A 21,000-nucleotide genomic window follows, 5' to 3' on the forward strand; every position below is an offset into this window, starting at 1 on the left:
CAAAAACAAAAACAAAAACAAAACAAAAAAAAAAAAAAACAAAAAAAAAAACCAAACAAACAAGAAACCCCACCAAATAGATAATAAGCAAAATCAGTGACATATATAGAAACAGATCCCATGGTTTTTAACTTCCAAACTTGTCTTCTCAGAACACTCTCTACAATGGAATTGTTTCCCTATCTGCCTTGAAACATTTTGCAGTAGAAACACTCTAAGGTCCTGCTGGTGGTTTTGTTCAAAAATCACTTCTTCTGGTTTTCTGTCCATAAGCAGAGTAACGTGGCTGTGCTGGCAGCAGACCAAAGGAGGTAGGAAGAGTAATCATCATCCACAACACTGGGGCTAAAGAAATTTCCACAGAAAATTACCTGCCCTATTACTTGTTCACGTGTTGGGTTGAACGTTCAGAATCTGTTTCCATTTTCCCCATTGATAGAATGTTCTATTTCACAGAATTCCAGCCCCTCAAACATCAGTCCTGCCAGAACTGCCCGCCATAGGGGGCTGTCATAGGGGATCTGCTAATGTCCACTGACTCTTACCAGTATAGTGCTTGTCACTGTTGCAGATCAAGAACTTCTGAATAGTTTGGATTCATGCTCTTTGAGGGCTTGAAAACAAGAAAAGAATGACTAGACATTTCCATGATCAAATCCCCTGATGGAATAAAAATAGGAGCATAATAAATGTATTCATTGTTCTAAGAAGGGAGATGAAGGCTCCAAATGATTACTTGCATACTTCCTGTTCTAAATCCCTTGTTATCTGGCAAATTGCAAAAGATTCCAGGCTTTTGCCAAAATGCAAACCAGATTAAAATGTGAAGCCTTACAGTTTACTGGATATAAAACTTCATCATCCATTTTTAAATCTTTGAGATTGTTATGTACTTCCTATTACTACCCTGAGGTTTAGAGCTGTAATTCAGGGAGAAAAGAATGCTATCTTGAATTCATTCTAGTAAATCGGCACTCTCATCTTGTTGGCACTCTCTCCTCTTGGTTTTCACTTCTGAAACTCTGTATGGAAGAGTACATTAATGCATAGAGCTCTGCATCAATTCTTTACAACAGTTTCCCCTGTAATTCTTCTTTCAAGGCAAACCTATAACAAGCCACACTTTCTTACCCCACCACTTCTAAAATTCTATTGAGAAGCAAAAAAAAAAAAAAAAAACCCCATCAAACAACTAAATCACTGCTCCAATAAAAAAAGCAGTCCATTAACTGCTTTCTTAGCAGGTTCTTTACCTTGTATTAATATGGCAACCTTTTCTTGCTCTTCTAGATTAGAACCAAATTCTTACAGCATATAAGGAAACATAGGTTTACTGTATCTGATTCTTAGATACAGAAGTCCAGCAAGGAGCTCAGACCTCAAAAGAAGTGTCTGTACAACGAGATTCAGCACAACCTTGAGACATATTAGCTATTTTTCAAGAAAAGCGGCCAAACGGAAACTTTTTAGACTTCTCTACAATCATGCGTGCCTGCTTCCAGAACCTGACCTTCGTTGCTGGAAACTAGCTGCAATGTTACTGTAAACAATGCTGTGAACGTAGGACATCGTCATTCTTCTCTTCCATTGAAAACCTCAAGTGGAGTCGCGTCACTTCTCTTCAAAATTCTGTATTTCCTTGCAAACTGGTCAAATAAGGATCAATAAAGCGTTCTGTTCATTCAGTTTAAACCTAATGTTCAAAATGAAAAAAAAAAAAACCATTCAGATATGGTCTGCAATAATACAGTAGAAGAGAAGATGAACCAGACTGGCCTACAACAGAAAGAAGTGAAGCAGAATTTGGGAATTTGGAAGACCTTATGATGAATAATTCAAAGAAATAAATAAAAAAATATAGCCTACCCAAATTCAATCAGTGATGCACCGACAGAGAAAAAGTACTAATTACTACTCATATTTCTTTCATTCTCTGACAAGAAGTTCAATGATCCTCTTGAATGCACGGAAGATTCTTGGAAAAGACAGCAGCCTTCTTCTTCACCACATACTCCTCAGAACTCCAGGAGACAAATCATTTGAGCTGTGAGGATCTTTCTCTCTGTAAAACTCCCAGAGCATAGCCAATATTCTATTCCTTTAGGGATCCTGGCCTCCCTGGGGGAGTGCTGGATAGTCTACATCCCGGTACATCAGCCAGACACTCCACCTTATTTCCCATGGCTACTGCAGCAAGGACATCATCTACACTGGCTTTCTAGCCAAAATGTATGCAAGGCACAACAAAGAACATAGCCAAAACCTTGAGCACAGCTTATGGGTTTTGAATGAAAAATCTCAGGATGGCAATACTGGATCTTCTGATCCAAACCATCAGGAAACATTTCTTTAGAGGTGTTGGGAAAGATGAAAGTTTGACAAGAAAGTCTCACAGATATGTATGCTTGGCAGAAAGATTTTTCAATGTGGAGTCTGAAGAAGGAATAGAGTTGGAAGCAAGTTTTGATCGAGAAGAAAAGAATTGCTGAGCCAGTCTTACTGGATAACCGAGGAGACATTAGTTAGAAGAGGGTTTTATGACTTACAGCAAAGGATAAACCCACCCCAAACAAGAAGATGTTTTTACCAAGCAGGAAGCTAGCACAGGCAAACAAGTCAGCAAATGCTGCAAGCAGAAAAAGCTCTCCAAATTTTCCACTGTCAAGAAAACTGAAAAACAACTTTCCGCTTCAGCTGTAATATACTGACTTTTAGTGAGTGGAGAATAGCAACATATGGTAATTAGAGTCGTTAGGATAGGCTATAGATAATAGTTAAGGGATAGATTGGTTCTACTGTATGAAGATGGTCAGCAAAGTGCCAAAACCAAAGGGTCTCCAGGCCTGCCTGCAGCTAGAGCTGACAGCTGTAGGCACAGGCTCTGTTGCCCACTACCCTGGACTGCTGCAACGTCTTGGATGGAATAAACTGCATTTTGGAGAGCCGCCTGGACTCCCACATCCCTCCTTTAGGCTCTTCCATGGAGGTGAAAAAAGCCTCTGGGTATTGTACAAAAAAATAGGTATGTAATCTAGAGTTGCATGACCCAATATTTCTATTGAACTGGAACAATTTTTATCAATATTATGGATCCACTTCTTTTCAGTGCGTTTGGTCAAAAACATAAAGCATCGTTTAAAAGACATTCTTGGATGCGTAGTAAGTACTACGAATTAGTTAAGGTGTTGGTTTGGCATGGCTTGGTTTTTGGTGGGGAGGGAAGAAGCCAGCCACAGAAGTGATTTTTTGTGCAAAGCTCCTAGAAGCTTCCTCCATGCCTGGCAAAGTGAATCCCTGCTTGGCACTAAGAACAGACGTGCTGCTGAGCCAATTACAGAAGCTGATAGCGCCTTGGTGATATATTTAAGAAGGAAATCAAAACTGCAGCCAGTTAACCTTGAAGTTGGGAAATTTTTAGGTTGGCACCTCTTCTGCTTTGAAAGCCAAACCAGTGAGACACTCTGTTGCAGTGTGTGTTTATTATTGTACTGCAGTTCTAGTAGTCCGTTTTCTAAGCCTTCCTATTTTGTGCTGTTATAGCATATGTTCTTATGAATGGATTGTTCCTTTCCCCCCAGTATTGTTGGCTTTTGCCCTAGCTGTCCCTCTCCCCAAAGACCTGCCCTTTTGTTCCCTGTTCCTTCTCCCATTGAACATCAACCCCTCCCCAAGCCTGCCCCTTTCTCTAGAAACTTCCCTCTCAATTTTGTACCCTTCAAAACCCCAGTGGTTTCTTCAAGTTATTCTCCTCCCCTGTAGTCCCCCTACTGGTTTCAACATTGTATTCCCCTCCTTGTCTTCCACCCCCAGTTTCTCCCAGTTGGTTAAAGATTGTATCCTCCCCTGGGACCTTCCCCCCATTTAGAAGTTGATGGATGCCTTTGAATCAGTGTCTTTCTGTCCTTGACCCTGCAGGGAGTAAACTGAAAAATATGCAGAAGACCTCTCCCTGTTCCTTGTCCCTGCCCTCAGCGCAGTTCTATCCCCAAGGCAGTCCACCTGTGCCGTAGAGCAGCTGTGCCCTACAGCTGCAGCCCGGATTCGACAGCTTTCTTGGGGCGGCCCACTCTCGCTGTCGGTGTCGGGAGCTAGTTGGGCTGAAGAAATCCAGCACCGCAGCAAGACTCCAAGTCAGAAATCCAGTTTATTAGGAAAAGGGGGGAAAACCCAAATCCACGCAAGAGTACAAAAGAAAAACCACTGACAGAGTCAGAATACAAGCTGACGTCCTGCTAGTTAGGGTGGTGAAAGCAGTTTGGATGAAATGGTCTTGTTGAAGTGGTGATTCTGTAGAAACCATCTGGTAGCTCTCGTCCTCTGGAAAACCAGTGGCTAAGGGTGGCCGTTCCTCTGGCAATGCAGTAGAAATAGTGCTTCTTGCCTTCCAAAACCCAGATGATATCCAGGTGGGGATGCTTAGCTCCTACCCCCTGGGCAGAGCATCTCCCAATGGGCTGATATCATTCTGAGTCATGATGTGGGTCCTTGATTACCTGTGAAACAGAAATGGCTCCTGGAGGGAGTTATCTCTGAGTCATGTGGCAAGACATTGATGGGCCCATTAACAGGAGAGAAGGAAAAAACGATGCCACCCCTGGTTTCCGCAGTTCTTGAGGGTGGGAATAGGATGCATTTTGATATTGTAAGCTAGGACAATACAGGATGCAGGTTTTTGCATTTGCAGGAAGTTTGTATGGATTTGAAAAGTATCCTCATAGCAGAAGCACAAAAGTATTCTCATACCCCTTTGAATCATCTTCAAATGAAGCAATTCTCCCAATAACCTAAGGCATGAATGACTTGCAAGTGAGTTGAAGGAACACGCCAAAGATAAGTAGTGTTCAACTGCAGAGAATTGTTTAGGGACATCATACCCTAATATTTTAAATCAGAAAGCATGGATGGACGGGTCTTTTTTCCTTAGTTGACTACAGAACCAGCGGTCCTTTGCAGGAGGGTGTTTGGATTAAGGATGACACTGGCAACTAAGAGCATGGCTACACAGAAGGTGCTACTTTTAGACCAGAACATTCAACTACTAAAGGCAGATAGGAGAATAGCTGATTAGTGACAGCTCCGACAGGAGGAGTCTGCGGCTTACCCCGTGGGAACAATAGTAGCACATTTCAATTTTAGAAAACCATTCATTTCAGAGGACCAAGCATCAGTGAAAAGAAAAGGTCGAGTAAAGAGATCCTAGTGCTCTTCTGATCAGAAGCATCTTCCTCCATATGAGAGTATTTAGGAAAGGACAGTGCGTTCATAAGGAAAGGTGTGCCAGTTACAAAACCTGCAGAACAAGGCAAGACAAACTTATATATTTTATTTGCTATTTTTATTTCATCTGCTAAAAAATGATTTTTTTTTAAGACTGAATTTTATGAATTCTGCAAAGCTGTCTTTTTGAACGTCTTCCTACCCGTATTAAACACCGAGGTGACAAAGAGAGCAGCAGTGGAAGGAAAGCTGGTCCATCTCCCCCTCTTTGTAGCTTTAGGCCAGTGAGCGATTAGAAGTTGGTCACTTCATTTGAGATAAATAGCTTTACCAAGAGAGAATATTATCCAGCCTTGATCTTTCCTTTGGAGCTGATCCACTTTGTAGTCATGAATTCTTGACTCGGTTGGGGAGAAACAATGGCATTACGGCCATGGATATTAGAGTGCGCTGATGGGAAATGAAGTTTTCATCTTCAGGTCCTTGCTTCAGTAAATATTCCAAATTCATCAGAAAGAAAATTCGAAGACCAGGAATCCCCACTCAAATGACCTACTTCAAATAGTCTGCACGCATAAGAGACATCAAGCAGGTGCTCTCATCTGTTAGGGGAATACCCAGCCAGTACATTATTGTCTAGTTAGGAGGCAATAATTTTGGAAATCATTGAATTTTTTGTATTGCAAGTGAATGGTCAACACATTTTATTACTGGATTAGGTAAAATCATGTCTTCTGCATCCTTTCAGAGAGGAAGCTTACCTGGATCTAAAGCTGCTCAGCTCCATGATGGGATGCTTTGTCTTCAAAGGGAACTCTAGTCTTTGTCCTTTTGGATTGCTTCCATATCTTTTCACTCACTCTTCAAGTACCTGTTAAAATGTCCTCTTATCCCATGCAAATTTTTATGGGCATAGTCAGTGAATTGGGAAGTATTCCATAAAGTCCACAGGCCTTGTTGAGATGGATGCACAGGTCTCAAGGGTGTTAGCAGATGTTATTCGGAGGCCACTCCTGATCATGTTGGATGGATCATGGTGACTGAGGAAAGTGCCCAAAGACTGGATGAAAGCAAATGTCACCCATCTTCAAAAAAGGCAACCAGGAGGACTCAGAAAAGTACAAGCCAACCAGCCTCATTTTGATCCCCAGGAAGTTGATGGAGTAGCTATTCCTGGAAAGCATTGCCAGGTACACCAAGGAAAACAGAACAAATGTAGTCAGCATGGATTTACCAGGGGAAATTGGTGCTTGACGACTTTTTAAACTCCTCCGGTGAATGAACTTGACTGGTAGATGAAGAGAATATCATCTGCCTGGGCTTCAGGGAAGTTTTGGACGTTTATCTACATGGCAGCAGCACACATACCTATGGGAAGGAATAGTGCAAAGAGCAGGGAACCAGTGTCTTTTCAATGATGCTCAGTGAAAAGACAAGAGGCAGTGGGCACACACTGCAATACAGGAGATTGCCTCTGAGCATCACAAAATTATTTTTTACCGTGACGGTGACTGAACCATGGCACAGAGTGTCCAGAAAGAGGGTGGAGTCTGGATCATTGAAGACATTAAAAGTAGGCCCAGATATAATCCTGGGCAACAGGCTCTAGGTATCCTGGTTGAAGCAGGGGGATGGCACTTGGTGAGCCCCACAGACTCCTTCCACCCTCATTCATTCTGTGCCAGTGAATTCTCTTAGAGATGCATTTCAAGGACTGGCATGACAAAGCTCTGTGCCGAGTGAGATCCAAATGGACATGGGATTTAAGTTCCTTAAGTAGTGTTCAAGAAGAATGTAAAACTCCAGGAAACCTGTCTCTTCCATAACTGAATCCCTTTCATGGGAAAATTCCCCAGCTCTAGAAAGATCCTCTGAGACGCATGCTTAAGACTGACACTGGCAGAGCAAATTTCTCCCTATGTGTGTCTAAGACCAGTTAGGATCTTTACCAAAAGTGTTGTCAACGTAGTCACAGAAGGCATATTGTTAAGAAGTGACAACTTACATCAGAATGGCAAATATTGGTCCAGCAATGAATTACTGTATGGGAATTATCTACTTGTATTCCAAATAAATAAAAAGGAGTTGGTCTTTATTGAACTCTTTCATTGCAATATTCATAAGGGAAGAAAAAGACCTATGTCCTTAACTTTCTTAATTCTAACAAAGATTTAAAACATTCCTTGTAAAAAGCGTATCTGAATTATCGGTCTATGAAATAATTTGAGTTGGGATAAAAGTCCTAAAATTGTGTAGACAGTTGCAGAGAAAGCAAGAAAATAGGAAAGAAACAAAAACAGAGAAAAAGAGTCATCTTGAGTCTGCTAGCTAGTTCTAGAAGTAGTCTGCTAGAAAAAGGAAACCCCAGTTGAACTTCAAATGTGTTCATGCACTTGATTCAGTAACTGGTCAATGTAAAAACCAATCCTTTCGTACAACTTCCTCCAGCAACAAAAACTTCAACAGATTGACACCACCATCATGCCTGTCCCAGATGTATTTAAAAGAGAAATGATGATTTTCTTGAAAATCTATTTGCGTACAAGTTGCAAGACATTGGAGGGATTCTCCACATTCTCCTTCCTCCATGTGGCTTGAAAGTATATTTGATAAAATATGCAACAAAGCATGTGATTTACAAGGTAGAGTAAAATGGATGACTTGGGAATTGATCTCTTTTGGATATGAAACTTCATATCCACTCTCTGGGAAGTTTCTAAAAGAAATGATGGAGCTGAGGCATGAATCTGCCAGTACGAGTGCTAAGCAAACATAGACACTCCCCTTCACATGCCCCACCTTCCGCACACACCTAGGCATGCACAGAGATCAGCATAGCAGATCATGAACACCTTGGAAAAGACTGAAATGCTAAATAGCTCTCTTTGTGGACAAAATAGCCGGTACACTATTTCAAATATCTGGTACAAAAACTCTGTGGAATATCTACCTCATATTTAAAACACAGGTTTTCATTGAATTCTGTTTGCAGAATATTTTCCTTCCATTTGTTCCTTTAAAATTCCTTTGTTCTATGTCTAGGAAATATTTTCTTCTAAAAATAGAAAAAATTAGATGATGTCTTTTCAGAAGAAAACATTGGTTTAGACAATTTTTAACCATCATGGTATGGAAGAATTTATTTGTCCCTCACTAAGGAGGAATAAGTATTTTGATCATAGATCATTTCCAGTGAAATACTTGACATTTTTAAGTGCTTTCAATCAATTTTGATCCTCATTGCTCATTCATTGTAAACAGTAAGTTTTCAGTGCATGGAAAGTGTGTGTGGTACGTCTACATTAGTTCAAACACCAATTCCAACTAATGGCCAGGCTGAACTACAGTAAATAATGTCCTGAAGGATATTTTGCCACCTTCTTTGGCATTCCTTGAAAACCTAATGATTGGCATGAAGTGTTGAAAAACAGAGATTTTCTCTCAGAGAGTGTCCCATGGTGAAACCCATCCCATGTGTTTGATGTTGTAGTTCTTATCGCTTTTAAAATGTGATATCTTCTGCACAGTTTTCATGAAGCTTTCTGTTACAGTAGTGAAAATCACAGAGAAATGCAATTTTGTACAACTTTGAATTTACCCCAAGAGCTGAGAGAAAATTTATCTACCATCAAGGGTGGCATTCGTTGCTGTTCAAAGCCCCATCCAAGCTGACCTTGAATACGTTCAGGGATGGGACATCCACAACTTCTCTGGGCAACCCGAAGCAGCGTTCCAGCACCCCAACAGCAACAAATGTCTTCCTTTCATCAAATCGAGATCAGAAATACTTAATCTAGGTATATAAACTTTGAGGAAAGGTTTGAAATTCTATTGATTTGAAACACATTTGATATGAATACTAACTTCCAGACGACTGAAATATGTTGATGGCCATTTGAGATTGACACTTTTTGAAAACATGCATGGAATTGAAAATTAAAACCGGCAAAATTAAAAACTTCTTGCCATTTTCTTTTAACTCTGATCTTCAAAATGGCATAGGTCAGATATCTGTGCTTCATGCAAATCTCTCAGATACTCTCAGACAAAAGCTTTTCTTTCAGACTAAACTGCGGTTTAGGTAGAACACGAGTGCTTAGTGAAGGTTTTTCTGGGCATAGGGGGATTTGTGTGCACAAGAGGTTTTATCCAAACTGGAAAATTCATCCCAGCTGCATTTGTTCATCATTCCTACTGCATCAGGCCTGAAGATTCGGTGAAAAGTATCCTGTGGACCTTGAACATAGCTCATGTGAAAGAGATGAGAGGTGATGGAGAAGTTGAGGGAGAGAATCAAGAGCATATGGCCCAGTAAAGGCACCAGAAGGTATTTTTTCATGTGGTCCACAGCCCAAACAATTGTTTAGCACCGTTTGAAGGCTGTGTTTGACCAACAGGGCTGAAGCAGGTCTTCAAAATATCCAGTAGATCAAAATCCATTGAAGCAAATGACCCTGGCCAGTCACCTTGCTGCTGATCATTCACGCTCCATACCAGCTGATCAGGCCTAAGAATGCTGCTACACAAGTGTTGTGAAAAAGGTAGGCACATTTTCCCAGAGGCAGGGGAAAATGCCCTTGGATGGTGATTCCAAGGGATAACTTGATGGCGCAAGTTAGGTACTCTTATCTACTGTGCAATATCGAAGTTGGTGAGTTCACCATCTGTAAGCATCACTTTAGAAAATAAATGTTTGATCCACAAAACGATACTTCCTATGTCCTGTCTACCTGCTTCATTTCAGCCAATGAATAGGCTATGTTCCATCAGCAAAGTGTTCATGATCATATGCTTCTTTAAACTGTGGTCATTCTTTCTTTTTTTCTAAATCAGACACTGTCTATTCCTGAGATTCAGATGTCCATGGGTAGGGGTGTAATTAAGTTCACTGTTAAAAAATATCCTTCTTGTTATCTTTTTAATAAATTACTGAGATGTAACATCAGTCTGAGAGCTGAAAGAAACCCCTTCATTTGCTCTTTGCCAAGTATCATCTATGTGATACAAATTCTATTTGACCCATCCATTGCCATCTAATACTACTAGTAATGCCTTCACAACCTTTTCTTCATCGTTAGGGATTTTGGAGAAGTGAAAGATTGGAACATAAGCAAGGGCATTTGTTCAAGATGCTGCAGAAAGAGCTGCCGTCTGTTCTCTTCCTTGCTGCCTATGTTGGCAGGAAGCTGCAAAAAACCCAAAGATAACTAGAAAGAGTGTTACTTTTAGTCTAAATTTGGAAATGATGTTTGGAATACCCTGTTAAATGACAAGGTGCTCTTTTAAAAGATGGCATCTTCAGGGGAAAAGTCAGTTTAAAGAGGTTTCGAGACAGTTGCTTCTGGAAAAAAAAATAAAAATTGGAGGTATCCGAGGTCTTTAGCCATACCACTTGGAAGATTGATTCAAAACACAGTTTCTTCATCTAGGAAGAACAGAGGACCATAGATGCAGCCCATTTCAAAACGGAGTTCTTTATGTGTCAGGTTGGGATTTACTGGACATCATTTCTTGTAAAGTCGAGGGACTGCAGTTAGCTCTCCAATAATTTCCTTCCCTGAAATTCATCTGCATTTGCTCCTTTCTCCAGCGTTCCCATTTCTTAGTGCTGGTATACTCCATCTATGCATTAGAATATTCAACTGGAGTGTGTGTCCGATATTTTCTAGTTCAAATTGGCTGGAACGCAATGGATAGTTCCAGTTGCTTGTATACAGTAGTTTTATTTGGACAAGTTTTCTTTGAACAATGTTTAAGCAGCAGTAGCAAATCGGAAGTACAGCTTGCAGCAGGGAAAGACACTTCTGCTTGCTCAAGTTTCCTGTAGTCAGATAGATGCCAAAAGGCTTTTCATAGTACTACTACTGTCTTGTAGGAATACTTGAATCTAATCCTACCTTTGATACAATTACGAATGGGCTACTTTTCCACAAGGTGGAACATTTTTCTTTTAATAATATGTTTTTTGTAAGTTGGAAACATGAACTTGTGCACCAGTCAGGTGGAATGTACTCCTACTTCTTCATAAGTTTCACAAGATTATTTAGAAAATATTGACTCTGTGTAACTTCAAAAGAAGAATTCTGGGCATCTTCATTCTATGGATGTGATTTTTTTTCTACCATGCTGTTCTTGTTTTCTATGGAACTCATTTTTACCAATAGAAATATTTTTCCCTGACACCTACGGAAAATACCTATGTTTACTCAATATTGCAGCCTCAGTACACTGTTTAGAATTATTTCAACTTGGTCCCAAGCATATCCGACAGCTAGACAGCAGAGGTTAGCAACAGTGAGTGGGAATAACTTCTGAACCATTTCAGTAGATTTCCCAGGAAGGGCTTGCTTTCTGCCCCTGCACATTTTCCCAGAGATATTGTCTGGTGAACAGTTGCATCAAAAGAGTATTTTTGCACAAACCTTGGGCCAAGCTCTGTCTCAGATTTACTAGTGAATGCAAAGAGGGTGAAAGTGCTGCTTCAAAGCCCTCTGTGTGCTTTCCGTACCAAAAGGGAGGTGACCCCAGAAATAAGTTTTTGATCTCTCTTCAAAACACGAGGCATGTCACCAGCTCATTCATCTTTTTCTGGGACTCAGCATCTAAAGACCAAGAAGCCTTCTTGCTTGCTAAAGTGTGTTCAGCAAATAAACCCTTGTCCCATCAGCAAATTTGAACACAGCTGCATTCCAGTCAATTCCAATGCTGGCAGGGCAATACTCTAGCCCTGTAGTAACATGCCACTGTGTAAATATCTTTGTGTAAAAGTAATTGGAGGGAAAAATAGAATTGGGAAGAACTGCACATTGTTCTGGAAAAAGCCTCCTGCCACAGTCTTACAGACGTCATTTTCTGGTATCATTTTTAAGAGTTGGAGTTTTTTAAATTTTGTACAAGATAAAATCTTACTGGACCTTGAAGTTTCCCTACTAGAAGTACAGCCATTTCTTAGTAGAATAGAAGTAAGCCCTTGGAATATGTACAAATGGCCTTTCAAAATACATATGTTATAGCACACTGTGAAAGGAATTAGCAATAAAAACAGAAATTCAAAGGTTTAAAAAGGTTTTGAATAAAGTAAGTCTAAGGTGATAGAAGAAGAAGAAAACAGCGGTTTTCTTCTTCTGCTGAAAAAACTACTCCCAGGACATTGTACTCTACAGGTGTATTATATCACTTTCTGAAAAACTGAGTAGGTTTGCTATTTCAAAAGTTTTCATTAGGAAGGAAGAGATTCCTTTGGAAAAAAAAACTTCAAATTGACTTGACATGAATGTTATGACACTTCACTTCACCAATCATGAAGAAAAATTCTCATCACTTGATATGGAAATCATGACGGTAATGGAGACAAGGATGTCTAAGCCGTGCCATCAGGAACATCAAAAAGCATTTGAATGCTGGTAAGACTGAGCTCCTGAACTAGTCAGAAGAGAACACAACCAAAACATTTTCCTTTAAGAGTCTTCAGGATGAACAGCAGATCAAATGTTTTCCTGTGAAGTATTTATGAATAGAATTAACCTTTAAAGAACATTGTTTTCAAAAACCTGTGTCCAGTATCTCTTAGAATGATACACAGTTCTTATTACTAGAAAAAAGAAAAGCACTTTTTTCCAAACTGTTGGGCACTTTTAAACGATCTACAATAAAAAGAGTACTTTTTCATGCTGGGAATGATGTTCATTACAAAAAAGCCTTGGCGCACGCTTAGTACTCTAGTGTCTTGATTAGCACAGTTTTTTATTCATTGAACAAGTTTCACATTGACTATTTTTCACCTTGAAATAATGGCGTCTTTGTACTCATGCAGCATCCATGAAGAATTTCTTGGGTGTCATTTTGTACTCAATCCTAAATGGCAGCTTCTGCATTCTGCCATCCGTCAAGCCTTCCCATTTGATGCAGCTTCTGAGAGGTCTTTTCAGAATTGAGGACTACCTGCAAGAATGATGCTAAATGCATGCATTTTACTCCTTGGTTAATGCAAAAGAGTTTTTCCTTTACAGCATAATAATAATAGGAAAAGAATGATGGTGGATTCAATTCTTCTAGTAATACAAAGAGGACTATTATCATCATTAGAAACCAAGCAAGTCATATTTATTGCTCATGCAGTACAACCACTAATGCAAATTACCCAGTAAATTCAAAATGAATCTGTATCACAGGAGTGGATTGAATGTCTCTCTTGATATTTTGCTTAAAGCAGAAAATTAATTCTTTTCTTTTGACAGCCAACTCATAATTGCAACCGAACTTTCAACTACAGCTTTCAAACAGTGGAAACATGTCTGTTTATAACACGATACAGTACCATACACAAGACCAAAACAGGTCCTAGACATTCAAATGAAAGAAAAGATCAAAGGACAGATTAATTCATGTCTGCAAGCCCTCAAGGGCATACAGGTCAAAAGTCCTCAGAAAACTAGGCCAGTGACACAAATTCTCGATGTTGGCACCAGCAGAAGCAGCTGCTATCTTTATAGGATGCAAACTCGCTTACGTCATCCTTCAAAGCAATCCTCTGTCCCCCTGCCACAAATGCCTTCTGCTCTACTCCTTGGACTTCACATTTGCATTTCTACAGAGTCCTGCAAACGGACTCAAAGTTCAGGTAATAGATTTCCAAGATTTAGAAAGATTGTGTTAAGTCTATTTCTTTCGTATTTCATCCCGTCTAAGCATACTGTAACTTTCTGAGGTGAAATATGTCGAGTATGTCACGTGTAGTTTACATGTTAGTTCTGCTTGACATTAAAACTTCTCACAGACCCCTGGGATGCCTTACTGCAAAAATATATAGCTGCAAAGAGTGGTTGCACAAAGTTAGAAAGGCCAGAAAACCATGTAAACAACCTAACAGAAGAGGCTTGAATTTCTGAATATAATCTTGCACCATCTAAAGTCAAAAGAGAATATTGAAATGATTTTCATCTAATAATGAGCGTGGGGAAGAAAGAATCCAGATAGGCTTTTTTTTTTTTTTTTGAAACAGTTCCAGGAAATACATGGCCTTAACTTGGAAGTATAGCATTAAATATTGTTATACAGCATGAGTTCTCATTACCTAATCATATGATTTGTAGAACTGAATTGGAAAGTAGGAAATAAACAAAGAAAAATATTCAAGCTACAAAAAATGTGAGTTTAAAATTTTCTTTTATTTCTGATTAAAACGATGAGGTAGCCAAATGGTCACCCATTATTTTCAAAAGCATCTGGACATAAAAAACGGATCAATTTTGGTGGGACTTGGATGTCAGGTATTCCTGAAAAGCTTTATTTCACTGCTTCCCCTGAACCCTGATTCAATCCCCTTAAATGCAGCTGTATTTCAGTTGCTCAGTGAAACTGTCCATCTCATGCATATAGTTTACAAATAATCTGCAGAAAAAGCTAGCTAGATTTAAAGATCTTTTTTCTGTAAATGGCCTTCAACTGATTTCTACAAACACACAGCTGGGATTTCTGCTGTCTTCTTCAGGCCACTTCCTGCAGAGACCTCTCCATTAAATCTGTCTCGTTCTACTAAGAACGCTTCTGGTGATCCAAAGTCAGCACTGGGATTGTCCAACTGCATGGAATTACTGTCTGCTAGAGCTGCACACTGAGAGCTTCTGTGTGCAGCATCATGTGAGCCCTGCTAATGTCACTCTGTTGGTATAAACTGAGCTAAGTGGACCTTAAGGGACAAGATTGTGCACTGATTTTGTAATAGAAATTAGGTACTAAGAAGGAGGCGGGAGGATTTCAATGTTTCTGCCTCCAGCTGAAGCAACACTAAATCTCGGTCTTTATCTGAAAAACCAGGTGAATGAACCCGTTTGGCATTCATATGCCAAAAAGGTCAGTAATACACTCAGAACTGTCAAAAGAATAACAATTCCAATCATTACTTTCTAAAAAGAATTCATTTGAAGAAGTCAGGAAGACAGATGAAACATGCAAATATCCTAGCCTGAGAATCATTCTGTTGATCTGCACAGGTTTCTTATTCTATTCCCATCTAATGCACTGGTCATGTGTGCTTGTGATGACACAAATACTTGCAAAACTTACCAGATAAATCACGTTCTCTTCAAACAGCAAAGCATTTCTTGATGGTTGCATTTGCTAATTGCATTTAGACTCAATGTTCTTAAAAGTCTTTTCCAACCAAAGTTTCAACCATCATTCTCTAAGTCGCACATCCTGATTGTCCTGGTTTAGGGCAAATTTGGCAGAAAACCTCACAAAGGGCCACTGCATACTCCCCCCCACCGAAAGCCCACCCACACAGCCCCTCCCCTCAACTGTTTTGGGGAGAAAAGTGAGAAAAAGCTGTTTTTTTAACAGGCAAAGCACTCCCCAGCACAAAAAAATGAACAATACCAGATGACAAAACTCATTTGCCGCACTGAAGAGACGACAAATCAGAAAGTCTCTCCTGTGGGTGCTCACTCTGTTATCAATCCCTCCAGCAATGGGGAAGGCTGCTGCCCAGAGTAGGCCCCAATAGGCCACAAAGTGCAAGTTCCCAGTGCTTCCCAGGTCCCAGTCCGGAGCAGATTCGAAACGTTCCAAGAAAAGGGAAAGGAAAAAAAAAACCAGTCCAGGGAAAACTCTGCCTCAGCCAGCTAAACCAACTAAAAAGCAAATGCGTGCTCTGCTCTGCTCCGTCAGTGCCCAGACAACACAGTGCAGCGCAGAATGTGGAAGAGTCTTGCTTTTTAAGGAGTGCAGCCTCTGATAAGAAACTCGGTGCTTCTTCTTCTCCCCACCTTTGCTCTCAGAACCAGTCTTGAAGGCAGAGAATATCATATCCAGCATTAACAGAACAGATGACTGGGGATACAAGCATCATAAAGTCACCCTAGGACACTGCTCCTTTGACATATGTCACCAGACTATGCTAAGACCAAGTTTTGGAACTGCTCATTAAAATTCTACTCTCACAGTGAAGATGAGGAGGAAACACAGCTCACTAACAGTTACCTTGTGGCATGCCAGTGCTTCCTTTCAATCACAATGGTCTTCATTTTTAAGTCCCTGACATCACAGGCATCATGAAACATCCTTTGTGCAGGAAGGAAGAAAATATTCTTTTCATTGATGCTGATGGGTTAGCTGACATGCAAAGCAGTTAATTCAAAGTGACAGAGCAATCAAGTCAATAGGAAAACTCACCACAGTTTTGTTTACTCCCCTAAATCCTTACTATCCCAAAATACAAGAAGAGCTGTAAAAGCCTTGTGGCTACCTAGATTTTTCCTAGACCTACATGGTGGGGTAAGAGATAAACAATCCCAAACTATGGTAATCCACAACAAAGCATTCTTGACATCATATTCAGGTTCTGCATAGCGAGCTCTTCCTCCTGATCAAGTTATTCCATCGCAATACTTTGGGGAGTGTCTCAGAGGGCTGGCTGTTGTTTGGTTTGAAAGCATCTTGATCATTCAGGAACCCAGTAGCAAGGACAAAGTTTAAAAGAAGATAGTGCTATGCATTGATTTTCATCTAGGACAGAGATATTTCTACAACACAGAAGGCTGACCTAATGCTTCACGACAACGTGGCTGAAGTGGCATCCTGGTCCCCATAGGTTTTTCTCTTTACTTTTAGCTGCTTTCTTACCAGATGAATGAGCTGAACTAGCTCAAAAAAGAATCAGATAAGTGCCAGAGCTTTCAAACAAACAAACAAAAAAAAGCCAAACAGATGCAAAAAGGTGATTTGTAAGTGCATTTGAAAACAGAAGTTTTTTGTACTTTTCATAGATACATGGCATTCTCTAGAATGATATTGCTCCAATGCTTTGGGTTTGGTTTTGTTTTTGTTTTTTTTCCTCAATTCTAAATGTTACACATTCTTTTTTGGCCATTTTAGTAAACTGATTTTCTGATCCATGTGAAAGACAGTCCAAAGTTCCCCTCATTTGCCTCACGACCGTCCCCAGGACAGACATCGGGACCCTGAGGACCCTGATGGAATGCTGGCATGCCGGTCAGAGAGGAATGCCAGAAATCCTGAGGCCCCTGAGCAGAATTCTGGCCTGCCAAGTGATTGTTGGCAGCTGTGTCTACAGTGACTGCTTCTAGCAGGGCCTGCCAAGGGGCGAGGCGACCTATGGGCCTGCACGTGCTTCGCGACACCAGCCCAGGAATTTTCCCACCTCTTGGCCAGATGAACTTGCTGGGGCAACTGTGGTAGCCGCCCCATGGAAAATCCTTCATCTGCTCCACTACCACCGTGAGGGATGGAGATTGAAGCCCCCCTCCCAAGGACTGAGGCTGAGACGCCCGTAATTCTGATCCAGGGCTGCTGGCCTGACTGAAGCAGGATGCCTGCTAAGTGTTGCCTGCAGATGTGTTCGCGAGACCTAGACTGGTTTCCCATAGAAACCAGTCCTGAAACAATAGCTCCCACTCACTGCTGATATTGATATTGACTTCTCCTGCTGAGAACATGGACTGTCTGTACCCGTCTTCAATACCATTTTCCCCCTCAGCAATTTCAATAGACTTGCTCTTTATTGTATCTGCTCCCCCTCAGCCATTTCTAGATCTGCTTCCCCCCTCAGCAATGGACTATAATAGAACCTTGAGATAACCAGGACTTTGAGATCTCCCCTAGGAGAACTCCATCGGCTCAACTGCGAGGACTTCATCTCTCTCCATTTGGTAGCTATACTCCCTCTCTCTTTCTCCCCCTCTTTTCTATTCTTTTCCTCTCCCTAATTCCTTGAAGGCATTTGCTGTGGTCATTCTAGAAAGGTGCATTTGTTTGGAGTGATACTGCAATCCCTTTTCCATCTTGTCCTTTGCCCTCCGAGATCAGTTAGGAAAACATCATCCCCCCTTGGTATGAGCGGATCAGAACAATATGTTCTTTCCAGCTGAAATTGGTTCTAGTCAATAGAAGCACACTGGTAGGTAAAAGTAGACTATAAAAGATAACCTTCAGAATGTATTTCCCATGTCTTCCCATTCAAGCAAGTGAAGAAAGCAGACAGATCTTCAGAAACATGCTATGCGAATTGAAAGGAATCTTCTTGGAGGCAACTGTGAAACTCACACAATGAAATACAGATGAGAGAGATGAAAGGGTCACATATGATGTCAAATCTATTCTTTTAATGTTTGAATGAAACAAGATTTCTTGAAGTACAATCCAAGGTGAACTTGCAGAAGCAATTGAACTGGGTCTCCTTTAGAAACACAATGTTTTCTAATTAAACTGAGCATTCAGGAAGGCAACCTTGAGATCAAAAGGATTTAGAAAAATACAAATACCAAGACTGGCAGTTTGTTATCTTTCACGGTCTCTTTAAGATAAGATTTCTTTGAACTTCCACTTGTAGTAGGTCTGAAGACATTAGGAATGATGCAATATGAAAAAACCAAACCAAAACAACTTTCTCAAAAAGCTTTGAGAAACCAGAGAAATGATGATTTTTAGTGGTTAGGTAGTCCTTTAAAATTTGTCTTGGGGGAAAGAGATAAAAAACTGACTGAGATCAAATGACTGTGGAGTATATTCCAAAACAGTAATGAAGAATGTAAGGGGCAAGAGCCTGTTAGAAAAATACTATGCTGGCTTCATCTGTTGAAAGCATTCCAGAATGGTTGAAATTATGAATCATATATTCTGGGATTAAATTAAAAAAAATAAAAAGAGGAGGAAAACAGAAGGAAAAAAATATTTTGAACATATTTTTCCATTCCAAGATGGTATAATGGCTTTATTTCATTTTGTTCCTATGACCGGTTAATAGCTTATGAAGTGTTTAGCAACAGAGAGTGAGAGTCTTCACACTAGCCATACCATTTGGATGTGTCTCTTTTACTTTCTAGAGCAGCAGATATGGTTTAGCACTCCACAATTCAGTCCCCAAAAGTGAGTAAGGGTGGCAGATTTAGCCTAACTGCCCAGTCCACCAGAATGCCTAATTATCTTGAAAAGTGCTTTGCTATATCTCATTATCTGGACATGTCTCTCTAGCTCCACTTTGAGCTTCTTGATCTTTCATCTACAGGATGAGATCCAATTTAGCTTAGCAAGGATGTAGCCTTTCCAAACCATATCTTTTACCTTCTGTTTTCTTACAAGTACATTTCTACCACAGGGACCACTTTGGAAGATCCTAGTTGTTTTATTCCTTAGATTATGTTGCTGCATTAATTAGCTCTTCTTTGAAGTTTTTTCCCTGCTCAAGTATAGGGTCAGTGCTGAAATGATTGTGATGCTAACTCCTTATGATATATTCTGCAGGCTTACAGAGTATGCAGCAAAGTTTTCTCTTCTTCTGAGGACATTCTATTCTTTTGATGAGAAATGCTGAAGGTCTGACTTCAGTTGCAAAGGTATCTGATTGACAGATTGCAAAATTGTTAAGTCTAGTAACAGCAGGAAAAGCGTGCTCTTGCTCTGTATGTAAATGTCGTGTCAGCTGCTGTTGGGATAAAAAGCATGAGCATAAGCAAAGATATCTGCATGGATAGAAAAGAAACAAAGAAGATATTTGTTGTGATTTCTGCACGAAGGAGCAAGAAGAAGCATGAAGCGCTAATTTCAGTGGCTAAGACAGTATCATCCTTGGGCCAGTTCTCTTCAACATCTTTGGAACCACTTGGACTCAGCACTTGAAGGAATATTAAGCAAGTTTGCCAGAGACGCTACATTGGGAGGAGCTGTCAACTAACTCCCTTGAGGCCAGTGAGACACTGCAGAGAGATCTTGACAAATAAGAGAGATGGGCAATTATGGCTGGTCGGGAGTCTATGCACAAATCACGAAAGGGGCGGGACTGCTGGGGAAGGCATCCCAAGCTGTTGTATTTTCCAGCATCAGTCTCATGACATGGTTATGACAGTGGGAAGATGCCAGCAGCTCACGTCCCCAGCAGCAGAAAAACAACTTGATGTTACAACTTACTTGAAAAGCTTTTTGACCAATCCCACAAAGCAAAAGCATATTGACAGTAGTTCTTTCCGATCCCTAGAAGCACACAGAACTTTGGTTCAAAGAACGCTTGCTTCTTTTGAAGAAAAGACCTGCTTGTAAGCCTTAAGATAGAATGCACAGAGCTCCATTATTAAGCTTAGAACTTCCTAACATCTGGCTAGATCTACTTTGCTGTAGCTTAGGGAGTTCTTCTGGTCAAGCGTTAATACACAGGCCATTGTTCTATTTGTCCTTACTTCTCTACTTCTTCTATCATTTTTCTGCTGACAAACCTTATGACTACTGCTTAGCTCCAACCACAGTTCTGCTGTCTCTGAGGCCTGCCTTTTGCAGCTTTCCCAAAATCCTCAGTTTTCAAGGATTCCCACAGGCAATCCCCAACCTTCGGGAGTTGTGCGATGGCAAGTGCTGGATTCAGCACCTGGGACAGGGCAATCCTGCTCTGTGTGTGTATAGACTAGGGAGCCAGAGGCTGAAAGGAAGCCAGGCTCCTGGCCAATGGCAAGCTAAATGTGTATCAGCAGTGCCCTGGCAGCCAGGAGGGCCAAGCCTGTCCTGGGGTGCATCAGGCACAGTATCACCAGCTGGGCAAGAGAGGGCATTGTCTTGCTCTGCTCTGCTCTGTTCTGGGGCGGCCTCACCTTGAGTGCTTGGGGGCAGTTTTGGGTACCACAATGAAAAAAGACATGAAGGTATCAAAAAGTTCTCAAATGCGGTTTACCAGGACAGAACTGGAGGAAATGGCATGCAGCTGAGTCAGGGGAGGGTCAGGTCTGGCATCAGGAAAAAGTTTTTTAACAAGAGGATGGCTGGGCACTGGAAGAGTCTCTC

Source organism: Haemorhous mexicanus, chromosome 10, assembly GCF_027477595.1.
Source record: "Haemorhous mexicanus isolate bHaeMex1 chromosome 10, bHaeMex1.pri, whole genome shotgun sequence".
In the NCBI taxonomy this organism is placed as follows: Eukaryota; Metazoa; Chordata; class Aves; order Passeriformes; family Fringillidae; genus Haemorhous; species Haemorhous mexicanus.